Here is a 16089-nt window from a genome sequence, read left to right on the forward strand (position 1 = left end):
GCAACCCTGTTATTAGGGAGTGGGGCCGGCACTAATTTCACACCCATGCGCAATGATCCCATGTTGAAAACAAACCCATTTGTATCCACTGTATTAATGCGCCAAGGGACTATTTTATGTGTCCTTATGACCAACAGGTGGTGGAAGGAGCGAGCCAGAGTCTAGTGAGTGAGACTGTCCCTGGCTATAATACTGGTTTTAGCCCTCTCACTGGTCAGAGCTGAAGTTGTTATTTACAACTTTAAAAAGAGATACAACAAATTTTCCCTTGTGATCTCCATAGGTGGCAATTTTAAATGTTGCTTGTAGATAGAGAGAAAGATAGATAGATAGATACCTTAATTCAGTAACTGCCTAAAAAGTGTTAGGAGAGGCAAACATAATAACACAGGGAGAGTAAATTGTGAACAGATGCTGGACTTTGAGAAAGCCCCTAAAAGAAACTTTAGCCAAGCCAAATTTAAACTGAAAACTCAAGAAAACACCAAGATGAAGATTTTAAAGAGAATCAAGAAAAGCAGATACACCTGATGACTAGAAAAACCAAGGGAAACAAAGACACATGAAGGAACACAAGGGGCGAAATCAAGTTTATTTCCCTTTCAACCAACAAGTCTTTGGATGTACAAAGGAGCAGAGGAAAGGGTAGGTGGATCTGAAGTCTGCTTCAAGCCGAGTGAAGAATAATTGCAGAAAATAGAAGGCTTTTCTTTTAAAAGGCAGCTGGGGAAGCCATTTCATAAAAAGAAGCCTGGCATTTCTGTTGCCCAAGTGATTATTATCATTACTGTTATTATTTATTGAATTTCTGTACCGCCCTATACCCGAAGGTCTAAGGGCTGCTCACATAAAATATCAACTACACCAAATCAAAACAGAAAGAACGACCCAAGAACGGGTTCCCAGAGCAGAGACAGGAGGAGTCAGGCTATCCCTGTCCAGAGAGGGGCGCAACTGGGCCACCAGCCGAAGCTGATGGAGGGCACTGGGGGTCACTGAGCGCCTTCCCTTGTCTCTCGACAGAGGTGCAGGGCCACCAAGGCCCTTTCCGGGCCAAAAGCAGGCCTAAACCCTGATGGAAATGGATCTAGAAAAGCAGCTTCTTCCAAGAGCACCTGGATCTGGTCTGCAACCGCTCGCTCCAGAACCTCACTCCAGAAGTTGGAAAAACCAAGATGGGTAAGATTTTAACAGAGGTAAGACTTAGAAGTGAGAAGGGTAGGGGGATCCAGGGGGAAAGAAAGCTGTGCATGCGATAAAGAGCAAAGCAGAGGCGCAGAGGACTACATAGTTCCACTTAATGTCATTTTAGCTCAGGTTGCCTTGTTGACAAAAATGCTTTGCAGCCATTTTGTGATAGCTTCTAGGGGACTATAGATAAGCTCCTTTGCCAATGGGCAGAACTTAATTTTATGTATATTGTGGTTTCCAATGAGTAGAATAACAAACCCTCTTGAGCATTTGGCATTGTACTTACTGGGCAACTGCAGAAGAGGGTCACCAAAATATTGTTGAGTTTTGGTTCCTTCAGGTGTGTATAAATCCAAAATGCTGAGACTTTATTCAAAATTTAATTTGACCCAAATTCTATTGCTGACTTTTTGGTGAAAACTTGCACGATAGGGTTGATAGTTGCTGGGTTTCCAACAAATACAAAATTTTAGATCCTCGCCAGTACTTCTGTTCCAAAGGTAATATATTTTAAAACCTGCTGTAGTGAACTGCTTCCTTTGCCTGTAACCTCTCACTTGGTTACCTTCAACTGCAATCGTAGCTTCTGTTAATAAAACATTTGAATTAACAGAGGTGGCACTAATAACTAGCAAGTAATCTCTAAATGCTCTATAGTAATTATAGCAGCAATACAGTTGTGTGTCTTCTGGCTGAAGGTCAACTAGGTGAGTATCTTGTGCTTGGCTGAGGGGGAAATCTCTGTTGTGTTCTGCCTGCAACTCTTTGTACAAAGATTCTTTCAGGTCGCAGTGAGGGGGACCATTCAAGCACCCTGAGCCTGTCGGAGAAAAGGTAGGCTCTAAATGGAATCACACATCAAATATGAAAACGAAATATTCCAAAGAGCTTGTTTTGAGCAACGTTGGTTATTCAATCCCTTTTTCAGAAGAGCTGCGAACTCAAAAGGTGAATGTGGTCGTTCTCCGTGCTTCTACCTGGAGGGACTTCTCGTGTCGGGACACCACTGCAGGGGAGGCCCTTTCCTGTGCCATCACCACACAATAAGGTACATCTTTTGGTGGGACAGCCAGTCTTGTTTTGCAGTGGCGTAGCGTGGGTTGTCAGCACCCGGGGCAAGGCAAGTAATTTGCGCCCCCTAACCCGTGGATTTGCGCCCCCTAACCCTAACCCCCAGATGTTGCGCCCGGTGCGGCCGGCCCCCCCTGCACCCCCCACGCTACGCCACTGTTGTTCCAGCTCTTTTTTTTACAGACCTCACAGAGCTACCTCTGTTGGAAGCAGATCTGCTCCATTGACAAGTAAGAGGCAGTGTCAGAGCTCTTGATCCATCAAGTGAATATCTGCGGTGCAGGATTGAGAGACACCTGCGTCTTGACTGCCTGCTTTAGGTAACTGGCTGTTTTTGCTCCTGTGTCTGGAGGGGAGGGCTGCTCAAGATCCTAGTCTCTTCCAGGTGCATCTCAGTGAAGCAAGAAGTAGAATTTTGCAACCCTTCAGGAAACTTAATGGCAAGTGAACTTCACACTCCACAATTCAGTGATCTTTTTCAGTCCAATCATTTAGTGCTGGCTTCTCCATTTCTCCCGCTTGATCTCTTCACAGTTCTGTCCAAGAGCCCACCACACTCAGGTGAAGCCAGCTCTTCCTGCAGAAGTCAGGTCAGTAAGACCAGCTGTGTTCCAAAAACATTTATCTGGAATTGGCGGGAAAGGGCCGGGAACAAACTAATGAGTCCAGATTGCTTTTCACAAACCAGCGGAAGGAACTACCAGGCCCATGAATTCGCACTTCGGAGGGACAAACGAAAAGGTGAGCATAAAGGCAGAGTTTGAAGACTGGAACCAGTCTCTCTGTTCTGCCCTGCAAATTAATGGCAGTTAACATGGCACTCTGTGACTTAAACACATCTAGGTGAATATCCCTTGCTAATGGCAAGGGATAAAACCTTGATTGTGTTCTGTCTGCAACTTCATAATTCTTAAGGGTTTTCTTTTTTCCTGAGAGAACATTCTATATTGAGTGTTCTCTCAGGTTTTGCTTTTCACCTTGTTGCATTGGCCAAAAAAAAGCAAAAGACGCTGGTGGTTGGCGCTCCTGGTTTCCAGGACTGGGTTCAAGCCCCTGTGGTGTCCCTGCTTACTTCCAATGCAACCTCTCTCTCTCTCTCTCTCTCTCTCTTTCTTTATCTATCTCTCCCCCTTAAGAACTAAATGAAGCAAAGTGCTCCTCTGATGCGTCACTGGTGTGTGTCTAAGACAAGGTGGATTACATGGATGCTTCCCATCCTAGCACTCCTTGCCATAGGGAACAAAATACGTACAGGTGAAACTTGGAAAATTAGAATATCGTGGAAAAGTTCATTTATTTCAGTAATTCAACTTAAAAGATGAAACTAATATATGAGATAGACTCATGACATAGAAAGTGAGATATGCCAAACCTTTATTTGTTAGAATTGTGATGATTATGGGATACAGCTGATGAAAACCCCAAATTAACAATCTCAGAAAATTAGAATATTGTGAAAAGGTGCAGTAGCTATTCAGTCCATAACACCTGCAATGGGTTCAGTAGGAAGCACAATCATGGGGAAGGCTGCTGACCTGACAGTTGGGCAGAAAGCCATCATTGAGACCCTCCATAAGGAGGGAAAAGCCTCAAACGGTAATTGCAGAAGAAGTTGGATGTTCCCAAAGTGCTGTATCGAAATGGAAAGTTATGCGGAAGAGGAAAGTGTGGAAGAAAAAGGTGCACAAGCAGCAGGGATGACCGCAGCCTGGAGAGGATTGTCAGGAAAAGACCATTCAAACATGCTGGGGACTTTCACAAGGAGTGGACTGAGGCTGGAGTTAGGGCATCAAGAGCCACCACACACAGATGGATCCTGGAATGAATGAATAAAACTTTATTTGCATAGCCAACAGGCCATAGCATCAAAAGACAAACACCAACAGAAGTACATTACAAATATAGTTAAAATCTTGTGACCTATTAAAACCCTAGGTAAATTAATAATCTCAGTACTTAAAACTTGGCAGAAGTAATAAAATAATAGTAATAAAACATAATGATAATAATCATAAAAACCCAGGCGAGGAATCCGGGTGACCACACTGATATCATTCAGATACCAGCTCTCAATCTCATTGCTCTCTCGATAAATTTGGCAACCTTCTCTGTTGTCGAGCTGTTCTGGTCGGCTAGAAGTGAGCACAATTTGGCTTCGCAAGAGCGGCCGGGGATGGCAGATAGGAGTGGCGTGATGGTCTCGTCCCTGAGATCTTTATATAGGGAGCAAGACAAGAGAACGTGTGACGCCGTCTCTACATAGCCAGCTCCACAGGGGCAGAGCCGGTTCTCAAATGGAATTTTTTGATATCTACCTTCAAGAACAGCTGACGGTAACATATTTAGTCTGGCCAGTGTAAAGGCCCGCCTAAGTTTTGGAATGGTTAAGGTAGACAAATAAGGTGCCCGAAAATCAAAATGGGAGGGGGGCAGATAAGCGTACCAAGCACTAAATTTCTTAATATAGGCCAGATTATTCTGCTGCTCAATATCCTTCAAGCGCTGATTGATAATGGTTTTTGCCTTGGGGAGACCCACTTTCAGGAGATGCTGTGCTTGTAGGCCACATGTAAGTAGTTTTTGATGCACTACTTTGGACCACCGATTTCTATGAGCGTCTCGTGCTACTAGAGGTAATAGTCCGGATGGGTTTAAATTTAAACGAAGCCAATAGTTGAATGTTCTTATCCAGGTCCGGGTCTCGACGGAGAGGAGGCCGGTCTCCAGCCGTAGGGCCGCATTTGGTACGCATGATGGAACGGCTAGAATCTGTCTTAGGAATTTAGACTGGACCGTTTCGAGTGTGTGGCAATGATTTCCCGTCCAGATTTGGGCCCCGTAGAGTAGTTGTGCCAAGGGTTTTGCTTGAAAGACCTCCAAAGCTGCTGGGATATGTCTGCCCCCCTTCGTAAAGTAAAAGCGAGACAGTATTTTGACGCTTTGAGATGCTTTTTCCCTAGCATATTTATGGTGGGCCTCCCAGGCCCCTGTTGACTGGAAAACTACTCCGAGGTATTTGAAAATTTTGACCTGTTCTATTGGCTGATTGTCCATCTCCCATCTGTGATGTCTGTGTCTCCTAGCGAAGACCATGACTTTAGTTTTTTGGTGATTAACCACCAATTGATCTCTCCTGCAGTAAGCTGAGAATTCTCTTAGTAGCCTTTTGAGGCCTACTTTAGTTCGTGATAAGAGAACCGCGTCGTCCGCATAGAGGAGCACTGAAATTGATTTTTCGGCCAGTTTGGGAGCATGGAACTCTGGGGATGTTAGGTGTTTGACCATGTCATTGATATATAAGTTAAATAAGGCTGGGGCTAGAATGCAACCCTGCTTGACTCCTTTGGTGGCTGGTACAGGGCCAATTAGTTGCCCATTTACTGAGGCTCTTACATATAACTTGGAGTCTTTATATAGGCTTTTTATCAAGAATAGTAATATTTTGTCAATGTTGGTAGCATTGAGTTTCGCCCAGAGTTTGATTCGTGAAATCGAGTCAAAAGCCGCCTTTAGGTCAATAAATGCTGCGTATAGAATCCCACGTGTTTTGTTGACATATTTGTCAATGAGATGTGCTAATACGAAGCAATGGTCTATTGTTGTTCTGCCCTGTCTGAAGCCGGCTTGCTCCTCTGCCAGAACTGCCTCAGTTTCCATCCAGTCGATTAGTTTAATGTGGAGGTGTTTGGCGTACAATTTGCTGGGAATGGGGAGGAGGCTGATGGGTCTGTAGCTCGCTGGATCTGCCATAGGACCCTTTTTATAGATTGGGATGATTACTGCCTCTGTCCAGCAACCAGGGATTATGCCTGTTGAATCGATGTATGTAAATATTGACGCCATTATAGGAGCCCACCAACTGGTATTGTTCTTCAGGAGCTCTGCTGGAATGTAGTCTATGCCCGGGGCTTTGTTGTTTTTCAGTTGGGCAATTAGTTTCCCCACCTCCTCTATGGAGACAGGAGGCCAATATGGTAAATTCTCAGAGTAGGCACTTGGATCGTTGTGCTGAGCTTTGTCATCATAGAAGAGGGTTTGGAAATATTTCATCCACTCCTGGGGTTCTACAGTGCATGTGGGACCAATCTGCTCTTGGCCCAGGATCCCCCTAATGGTACGCCAGAAGGAGGTTGAGTCTTTGTCATTCGAGGCCTTCACTAGTCTACACCAGGCCATTCTCTCGGCTTTTTGTTTTTTTTACCTTTAATAGCTGTTTGTAATTTCGTCTTAAATAGATGTAGGCCATAAATAGCGAGGGTGCTCCGGTGTTTCTGTAATTCCGATAGGTTGATCTCAGACGTTTCCTTGCTTGTCTACACTCCGAATCAAACCAACTCTCTTGATCCTTTGCCCGCTTTGTAACAGAGTTAAGTATCTCAGTTGTTAGGAAGGTCTTTAATCTTGCTAATAACTCGTTGAACGAGTCCATGGCCTTTGCCCCGGTATTGGCTAATACAATGGCTGAGTAGATGGTCTTCACGTCTTCCGAATGGAGGAGGTGAGTTAACTCTGTATTAAGCATGGGGGACCATTTAATGCTTCTGGGGGCCAATGATCCCAGGTTAACGATGGGGGTGTAGTAAAGGTTAGCCGTGGGTTTGTTAAACGATGGGCCATTGAGCGCTAAAGTTAGTGGGAGGTGGTCGCTTTCGGTCGATACAGAATTATAGGCGAATCTTGATATCAGAATATAGTCTATCACACTTCCTCCCATCTTTGAAAGATGGGTATACTCCCCTGGGTGGTCCTCTTCCCTACTACCGTTTAATATCATCAGCTCCCTTCTTTTTGCGACCTGGGCTAGGCATAGCCCCGAGAAATTACATTTATTATCTTTAGAAAGTCGTGAGACGCATTCTTCGGTTGGGCTTTCAGGGTCCTGAATCTGATTATATTGGCTGTAAAGGTTGTCATCATCAGTTCCCATACGGGCGTTGAAATCCCCCACGATTATGATCGGTGTAGAAGGGTAGGAAGATTCTATGGACTCTAAGAATGCCTCTAACTCTGCCCAGTTAGCTTTCACTATAGATTTTTTTTGGCAGGGGGGCAGGTAGACATTGACCACTACCAGTGCATCTCTCTTGATTTTGAGTAGGACTGCCGTGGCTAGTGAATTGCAGTTTGGGAGGGCTTTTAAGGAATGTTCAAGCTCTGTGGAGATGAGACTAGCTAGACCTCCACTAGGCCTACCTCCCCTCACAGATGGAGTAGCAAGTAGGGAGTGGCAAGAATACCCATTGAACAAAATGGGGTCGCTGTACCAGGTCTCCTGCAGGAGGATGATATCAAATCGCTTAAGAAACATCGCAAATTGTTGATTGTTTTTCTTGGCGCGCCATCCTGCAATGTTCCAGGACAGCAGCTTTAATTCTCTGTCCCTCCATGGTGTAGATTTGTTGGGTCCACAGAGTCCAGTGACCCCTTTACATCTAAAAAAACACTCCCATTAAGTTTGTCAGTAGGCATCTGCTGCATAGGGGAGTGATTATCCATAGCTCCCGGGGACTTAAGGGGGTGGTTTGGGCTTGGGGGAGTAGCTATTTCATTTGGGGAGAGTTTAAGATAGTTGAACCAGGTACTCGGAGATGTGACAGTCTGTTTTAGTTTTGCCTTACCATACACCAGCGGAGGCTGCGATTGGTCTTCCGGATCTACACATTTAAAGGCGCCTCCCGCCGTCCTCTTGTCCACTAGGCACTTGGGGGATATAGGCCGTGTGTATGAGCCTTCCGTAGTCTCAACATGGGCCACCTTTTTGGTCAGTCTGCTTCTCAGGGTGTCCAGTCTAACCAAGATTTCCCTTTGGGCTGACGTCTGTAGTGACCAGAACTGATTTATTAAGGCATGTTCTTCTATGGAGAAAGAGTCCTCTCTGTCGTTCGAATGAAGTTGAGTCTCAATAGGAGACTCAATAGGAGCTTTGTTTTTCTGCTGATGCACTAGGCTCTGGTTTTGTTGGTTTTGTTGCATGTGCACTCTATCGTTTTGTTCCTCTGTTCCTGGTCTCCCTTCCCCCTTGGCCGCCAGTAGGGAGGTTGGCGGGGCCAAAGCTGGATCCGTCAAAGCTCTACCCCTTAAGGCAGTCCCTTCTTGCCGGTGGGATGGTCGTCTAGTAGATCGTGGGGAGGGGTTCATAGGGAGGGACCGTTGCTGCGAATTCCGGGCGTGATCCTCAATCCTCCTTGTAGGTCGGCTAACCAAATTTGCTGAGTTTGGGATTTTCCCAATAATGCCCCTACAGTTGTTAAAGAAGCATCTTTGTGGGAAGATTCCAAACCAGTTGAGGCGATTTTGAAGTTTGCTCAAAAGTGTAGGAAGCCTGGGAGAATCGAACTTGAGCACCAAGCGCTTAAATTTTGGAGTCTCTGGCAGCCATTCTAATGATAGGAGATCGCCCTGGGCCAAGTAGGACCTGGTCAACATTCGCAGTGAGATCACAGCAGCTTTACAATTTCTCCAGGCATGGTAGGGGAAGCGGGAGTGAACGATGTTCAAGCATATATTGTTAGGGGTGAGTTGGAGGTTTACTAGCTGCTGCCCCCTACTTGGGCTCTGTGCCTGATGATTATCAGGTCCCTGGTGATTTGATGGCGGAATCAAAATCGGGGTAGGGGTTTTGGTGAGAGCATTTAGTTTTCCCTCTAACATATTGACGGAGGCTGATAGCACCTTTATTTCGTCAGCCAAGTGCAGGCAATATTTCTGCAAAGTCCTCAGCTCCACTGAGTGTACTATATCGCATAAAGATTTACAGTGAGAGTCGGAGTGAGGAGAGAGGCCGACTGGGCTGGAGGTTATATCCAACAGCGGTTTGTCTCCTGGCAAGGGAGTATTTGCAGTCGTTGTGAGGTCATACGGACAGTCTACCTGCTTGGAAGTGTTTAAAAGGTTGTTTGAAGTCATTGCAGGATCATGTAGGCAATCTAACTGCTTAAAGGTAACAGGCGAAGGGGGCACGAGATTGCAGAAAAACTCTTCTAACGATGAAATAGAAGGCTCTAAGGTCTTAGGTGGTAAATCCAGCCCAGTAGGTTTCGAGATCTTAGACATAGGTTCTGAGGCATTAAAGGAAAGGTCTTCCACAGAAGAGGTACGGCCACGTTTTAGGTTCGTCATGCTGGACCCCTAGAGCGGCTCGGTTATCTAAGAGTCCTTCAAAGGCCAAGCAAAAGCTGGTGGAAGGCCAGGGAAGCGCGGCCGGTGGCTGCCCTAGTTACAGCTAATCAGGTTGTTAGTGAAGCTCATTAAAGAGATTTATAGCGCTGAGATTGCAAGCTTCCACAGGGTGAGTTCCTGGCGTTAACATCAAACCATTATCGTGCCAAGTTCTCGAGAAAAATAGGAGCAAAGTAACTTACAGCATGAACTGAAAGGGGAGCTCCGGCAAGCGCGTCTTACTTCGTCGCCATCTTGGCCCCGCCTCCCAGATGGATCCTGGAGATGGACTTCAAATGTATTCTTCTTGTCAAGCCGCTCCTGAACAAGAAACAACGTCAGAAGCGTCTTGCCTGGGCTAAAGAAAAAAAGAACTGGTCTGTGGCTCAGTGGTCCCAACTCCTCTTTTCTGATGAGCGCAACTTTTGCATCTCATTTGGAAAGCAAGGACCCAGAGTCTGGAGAAAGAATGAGGAGGCACACAATGCCAGGTGCTTGAAGCCCAGTGTGACGTTTCCACAGTCTGTGTTGATTTGGGGAGCCATGTCATCAGCTGGGGTTGGTCCACTGTGCTTAAATGACCTCGCCCCATTACTAAAACTGGTGGGTACTCACAGCCGTAAACTAAATGCATAAAAATTACCATTCTTCTATATGCAGATGATGTGATTCTGCTCTCACAAACTAGAATTGGCTTAAAGCGTTTGCTAATTGCCTGTATCGACTATTTGTCTAGCATGAAAATGAGCATGAACTTCAATAAAAGCAAAATAAAGGTCTTCGGGAATTCTCGTAAGATATATAGTTGGGTTTTTGGTGGGAAACACATCCAGCAGGCATTCAGATTCAACTGTTTGGGGATCTCTTTCCATCACACGCTCTGGTGCGCTGCGCAGTGGCGGTAAATGCCAGCAAGCTGTCTATGCAGGCCATATTGCGCTTTTTTGCAACAAGAGGTAACTAACACATCCCTTCTGCCCTAAAGGTTTTTAATGCTAAAGTTAGAGCCAAACTGCTCTATGGAATTTTAATCTGGATGTCAGGGTTTACCCAGTCAGTGGAACGAGTGCAGGCAGCCTTTCTATTGAAGATTTTCACTGTCCCATGCCATGTACCTTATGCAGCCTTGTGTCTAGAGGGAGGCCAACATAAGCTAGAGACAGCTGCCTGGATGAGTTTTATTTTATGCTGGCTAAACATTTGTTTTTCAGCAGACAAAGATACTTTACTTAGCAAAGTTTTGTCAGACCCCTTTCCTTCCCTTCTCCGGGGCTACAACTGTTTTGCACAAAGTTGGGGCAACTTGGGCTTTCAGAGGATCTCCTGGGTGCTGGGGCTTTTCCAATGGCCAAGGCCATGTTAAAAGTTAAAGAAAGTGAGCAGTTGGGTCCCACAAGGATCAGAACCGCTATTATTTCATTTATTCATTTTGTGACCTGGAATTAGTGATGGAGACTATTGAAAAAGGAACTGAAAATGAAATGGTCAGTATTGTAATGTCCCTGTACAGTTCTATAGTGTGGTCCCACTTGGAATACTGTGTACAGTTTTGGGTGCCATATCTCTAAAACGAATATGGCATAGCTGGGAAAAGTGCAGAAGAGGTGTTCTCGCTCTATGTGGGATGGTCATTCTCTTCCATGGAGTGTATGGCTTTGGGGGGGGGGGACGCACAGTGATGGGGACGGCAGACACATTCCTTGCCAGTCTGATCAGCCAAATCAATCCTGGTGATCAACAGGGTGATAGATGTGGCAACCAGATTGCTCTTACATCTAGAATTGGGCAACCAAATGATTAAGGGGGTACAGTGCTTTTCCTTTGAGAAAAGGCTGAAGAGTTTGGAAATGTTCAGTCTATAAAAGGTCTATAAGAGGGTAGCAGACATGACAGAGGTTAGAAAATTAAATAAGATGAAGTGGTTAGAGAGAACATTTCGTCACTCGCCCCAAATACTGACCTCAGGGGCACCGAGCGAAAGGAAGAACCACTTTATTCCATGAGAGATGAAACTGTGGAGTTACCTGCATGAAGATTTGGGGATGGCCACAGGAAAAAAATATTATTGGGACAAAAATTCTGGCCCACTGGTCTTACGTACCCGTTTAAAATTAACTTTGGGAAATTATTCCAATAAAAGAGACCACGCCAATATATAGAGCTTTCTTAGTGACATTTCTGAGCAATTGCACAGAAAGGTAGAGACAGAGACACTGAATTAAAGCTGATCATTTAACGTTTTCCTGTATAATTTTATATACATTTGTGACAAGAGAAAGGCGAAATGGATAGAACTAGCAGGATACACACAGGTGAAGGGAGAACTGAGAAAATCAGAGCTTGGGTTCGATATTAAAAAACTATAATTTAAACATTTACTTAACAGTCACAAAGATCAAATATGCACAACTTTCTTTTGCAGAGGTTATCCTGCAATTAACTATCAGCCTCATGCAGCCTTCTCCTCTGTCTGTCCACATGCTCATCACATGGAGACCTGAAAGCATAATACAGAGAATTATATGCTGAACATACATTCTTCATTCGTCCTTTCATAACAACTTTCCCTAAACATTTGTCTGAACTTTTAGGAAGATATTTCAGGCTTTAGGTGCCATCATAACACTAATGTTTCAAAAATGATAACAACAGGGCACTTTTGACAACAGTGGACTCCACTGTCATTTACTGGAATAATCCAGACAACTTTCTTTAGCACTCCAAATTTCAAACAGGGCTTTCACTGACAATTTTTGGCACATGAGGGTCTGAATAAAGAGGCAACTAAATGGGAAAATTGTTCCATCGTGACCTAGCTCTTTGGTCATGATCACCCTGGAGGCAAGAAATGCATCTATTATGTGGTCATTTATCCAGTTCGATCCTTTCAGTGTGTCTATGTCATAACCATACACACAGATGTTGGCAACTGAACCCACAAGTTCCTTGGTTTGTAGACTGAGTGTGTTGAAGGTACAGTTGTGCCATGGGGGAACTGATGTAGAAATCATTGATTTGCTCAAACACTTCTAATTTTGCGTTGAGAATATGGGGCTTCTATCAAAAGAATCAATATTGGTCACTGTCAAATCCTCTTTCCCACTTTTTGGAGTGGAGGTCATCTGAGGAGCTCTCTTTGGGGAAAAGACGGACAACACAAGGCTTTTCCTTACTACCCCTTACCACAAATACACCAAGCTATTAAATTGTTCAGTACCGTAAAGCCCTCTAGTACCATTTGACAAACTGATGGTGCCTTCTCATAGCTTTCATCTTTCTTAGGCCGCGGAAGTTCTCCCCTTTGTACAAGATCTGTGATTTGTGATGGATCACAAGCTATATGAGGAAAGACTGTATGTTCTGGTGATCTTGAGTGTCTGATAAACTGAGGCCACAAATGAAGGTTTCCAGTGTTACATAGTCCACGCAAAGTTTCTCTCCAGTAAAAATTTTGTATTGCATATAAGGATAACACCATTGCTTCCATCATCATTTCTTTCCATTGTGAAAGTCCTTTTAGAGCTGCATGAAAACTCTCAGAGACATTTGTGGTCATTCCACTTTTTTCTTTATATATGTTCAGTCTCTTTAGAATCCAGGCCCCAGCATGATTTATGATTGCTTGGTGCAGGTCTTCCTGAAAGTAGTCCAAGAATGCTTTGCTCCAACCTGTACTGAGTTTATCAAATTTGAATGTGTAGTCTTGCTCAGAATTTGACCTCAGAAGATCAAAAAAGTCAGCAAGGTACGCCTTGGTATCCTCTGAACTGGCCCCATGTTTTTTCAGCCAAAACACGATGTCTCTGCGGATGTGACTCCACTCTGTGGCTCTTGAGCAAAACATAATCCAAAGCCTTTTCTATTCCTTTTTCTCTGTCAGACATTATGACAACTTTTTCTGAATTGAGCAATGGACACTGATTTGGAAGGGTTTCCAAAAATCTCCTGTGATTGTCCTCTCGCCTGCTGTCATGCATCATGAACATTACAGGAATCAGTGGTGATTCAGCGAAAAGCACATTTTGAAATAATAAAATAGATAGGAAGAAGTCTCCAAGTTGAAAAGTTGTGTCATATGAAAAAAGCATAGGTAAATTTGCCTTCAGTGATATTATTTTCCCAATTTCAGATGAAATATCCTGTAGGCCCATAACAACAATCACTGTGGGACACAGAGAGATATAATGGATGAAGCCTTCAAGGAGTTCTGTTAATTCAAAAACACTGTACAAATCATCACGACTGATTTGTGAATGTTGTATTTCAAGCTTGTTTGTTTCTTACCTAAGGAAACAAAAATCAAAATTATATGGAATGCTTGTAAAGTACAGTGGTACCTCTGGTTACGTACTTAATTCGTTCCGGAGGTCCGTTCTTAACCTGAAACTGTTCTTAACCTGAAGCACCACTTTAGCTAATGGGGCCTCCTGCTGTCGCTGCGCTGCCGGAGCACGATTTCTGTTCTCATCCTGAAGCAAAGTTCTTAACCCGAGGTACTATTTCTGGGTTAGCGGAGTCTGTAACCTGAAGTGTATGTAACCCGAGGTACCACTTTAGTCATGAGAGGTCATTTCATACAACAAAATGCTGTTGTTGTGGGTTTTTTTTTTTTTTAAAAAGAGCCAGGGAAGCAAGGAAAAAAGAAATTTAGGAAGCCATATCAAAGAAATAAACTGAATTAGGAAAAAACCCAAATAACCAATCCATAAAACAGGCAAGAAAATGATTACAATCACAGCATTCAATGATAATCAATGAAGAAATAGCATGGAAAGTTAAAAAAATGAAGCCGAAATTATTTGAGCATGCAAACAAACCCGGAAAGTTGTTAGCATGGCAAGTAAGGAGAAATATGAATTATATATATAGGTAAAATTCATTCCAAAGGGAAATTTCTAGATAAAACAAAAGAAATAAGGGAAGCCTTTTAAAAATATTTTCAAAATTTATACAAAAGAGGAAATGGAAAAGCAATCAACATACAGGAATATATAAAAAAGAGTAAACTGCCAAAGATAAAACAAGAAGAGATAGTATTCTTAAATACACAAGTAACAGACCAAGAAACCTCCAAGGTGGGCAAATCACCAGGAACAGATGGATTATCTGCAAAGTACAATAAAAAAATTAAAGAACACCTTGTAAATCCAATGAAAGATATAATGAATGAAATATCAACAAAAGGGGAAATTCCAGAAACATGGAAGCAAGCTTATATTACCTTGATTCCAAAACACGATACAGATTTGACCTTGGTCAAAAACTATAGACCTATTTCATTTTTGAACAATGATTACAAGATATTAGCTAACATCTTTGCTAATAGATTGAAAAAGGTCTTAAATGTTTAAATACACCCAGACCAAGCGGGATTCCTTCCAGGTAGGCAGATGAAATATAATATAAGAAATATTTTAAATGTAATAGATTATTTAGAAGTAAGAAATGAGAAAAAAGCAGCAGTGATGTTTATAGTTGTGGAAAAAGCTTTTGATAATGTATCTTTGGACTTTATAAGGAAAGTGATGGAAGAAATGGAATATGGAGAAAAGTTTATAAAAGGGATACAAGCTGAATACACAGAACAATGTGCAAAACTAATTATTAACCAGGTGATAACGAATGAATTCCAAATTGGAAAAAGAAATGATACAAGGATGTCCGTTATCACCTTTATTATTCATTCTGGTCCTGAAGGTTTTGAACAGAAACATAAGAGCAGACAAACAGATTATGGGAATAAGAACGGGGGGGGGGGGGGGGATGAATTTAAGTTGAAAGCATTTGCTGTTGGCTTGGTAATTACAATTGAGGAAACAAAACTATGTCTCCCTAAAGCTTGTGAGAAAATATAAGTTTGGGTGAGTGGGAGGATTTAGATTAAATAAAGGAAAGACAAGAATACTAACCAAAAAAATGACGGAACTGGAGGAATAATAATAATAATAATAATAATAATAATAATAATTTATTATTTATACCCCGCCCTTCCAGGTTCAAAAACCGGTCTCAGGGCAGATAACAACAAATTTAAAACACTTAATTATAAAAGCAGCATAAAATACAGTAAAAAAAGGAATAACAATAAAATTCAAAATTAAAAAATCAGTTTAGGGGAAATAAGCATTGGATAATCCCCAGGGCTAGCTGGCTGAATTGGTCCTACTTGGGCCAGCGAGGAGGCCAGGGGAGAATTAGCTGTGGGGTCTCAGAGCAGGCGATCTTCATAAAAGGGGAGGGGGAGGGAAGAGAAGGGAAGGGACATAAAAGATCAGGCTGAATTCAAATTAAAGGCCAGGCGGAATAGTTCTGTCTTACAGGCCTGACGGAAGGAGGTTAAATCCCGAAGGGCCCTAGTCTCATGGGACAGAGCATTCCACCAGGTTGGAGCAATCACTGAAAAGGCCCTGGCCCTGGTGGAGGTTAGCCTGACTTCCTTAGGGTCCAGGTCCTCTAAACTATGGTTATTCATGGACCTTAAGGTCCTCTGCAGGGCAGACCAGGAGAGGCGGTCCTGTAGATACGAGGGACCTAAGCCACAAAGGGCTTTAAAGGTCAAGACCAGCACCGTGAACCTTACCCTATACTCCACTGGGAACCAGTGCAACTGGTAAAGCACTGGGTGCATATGCTCCCATGGCAGGGACCCCGTGAGGAGCCTCGCTGCAG

General features: G+C 43.4%; 1 long non-coding RNA gene across 6 annotated transcripts in view; it reads left to right on the forward strand.

Moving 5' to 3' along the window:
- Positions 1-208: 208 nt before the first annotated feature.
- Positions 209-16089, forward strand: part of LOC310667899 — a 31467-nt gene continuing 15586 nt past the window's right edge. For 5 of the 6 annotated variants that reach the window (XR_014506373.1, XR_014506374.1, XR_014506375.1 and 2 more), the window contains exon 1: positions 209-270. This is a non-coding gene — a long non-coding RNA (uncharacterized lncRNA). Of the gene's footprint in view, positions 271-306; positions 362-16089 lie in introns of those variants that run through there. The other variant, XR_014506378.1, reaches the window with a different exon arrangement.

Source organism: Podarcis tiliguerta, assembly GCF_965153285.1.
Source record: "Podarcis tiliguerta genome assembly, chromosome: 17".
Classification (NCBI taxonomy): domain Eukaryota; kingdom Metazoa; phylum Chordata; class Lepidosauria; order Squamata; family Lacertidae; genus Podarcis; species Podarcis tiliguerta.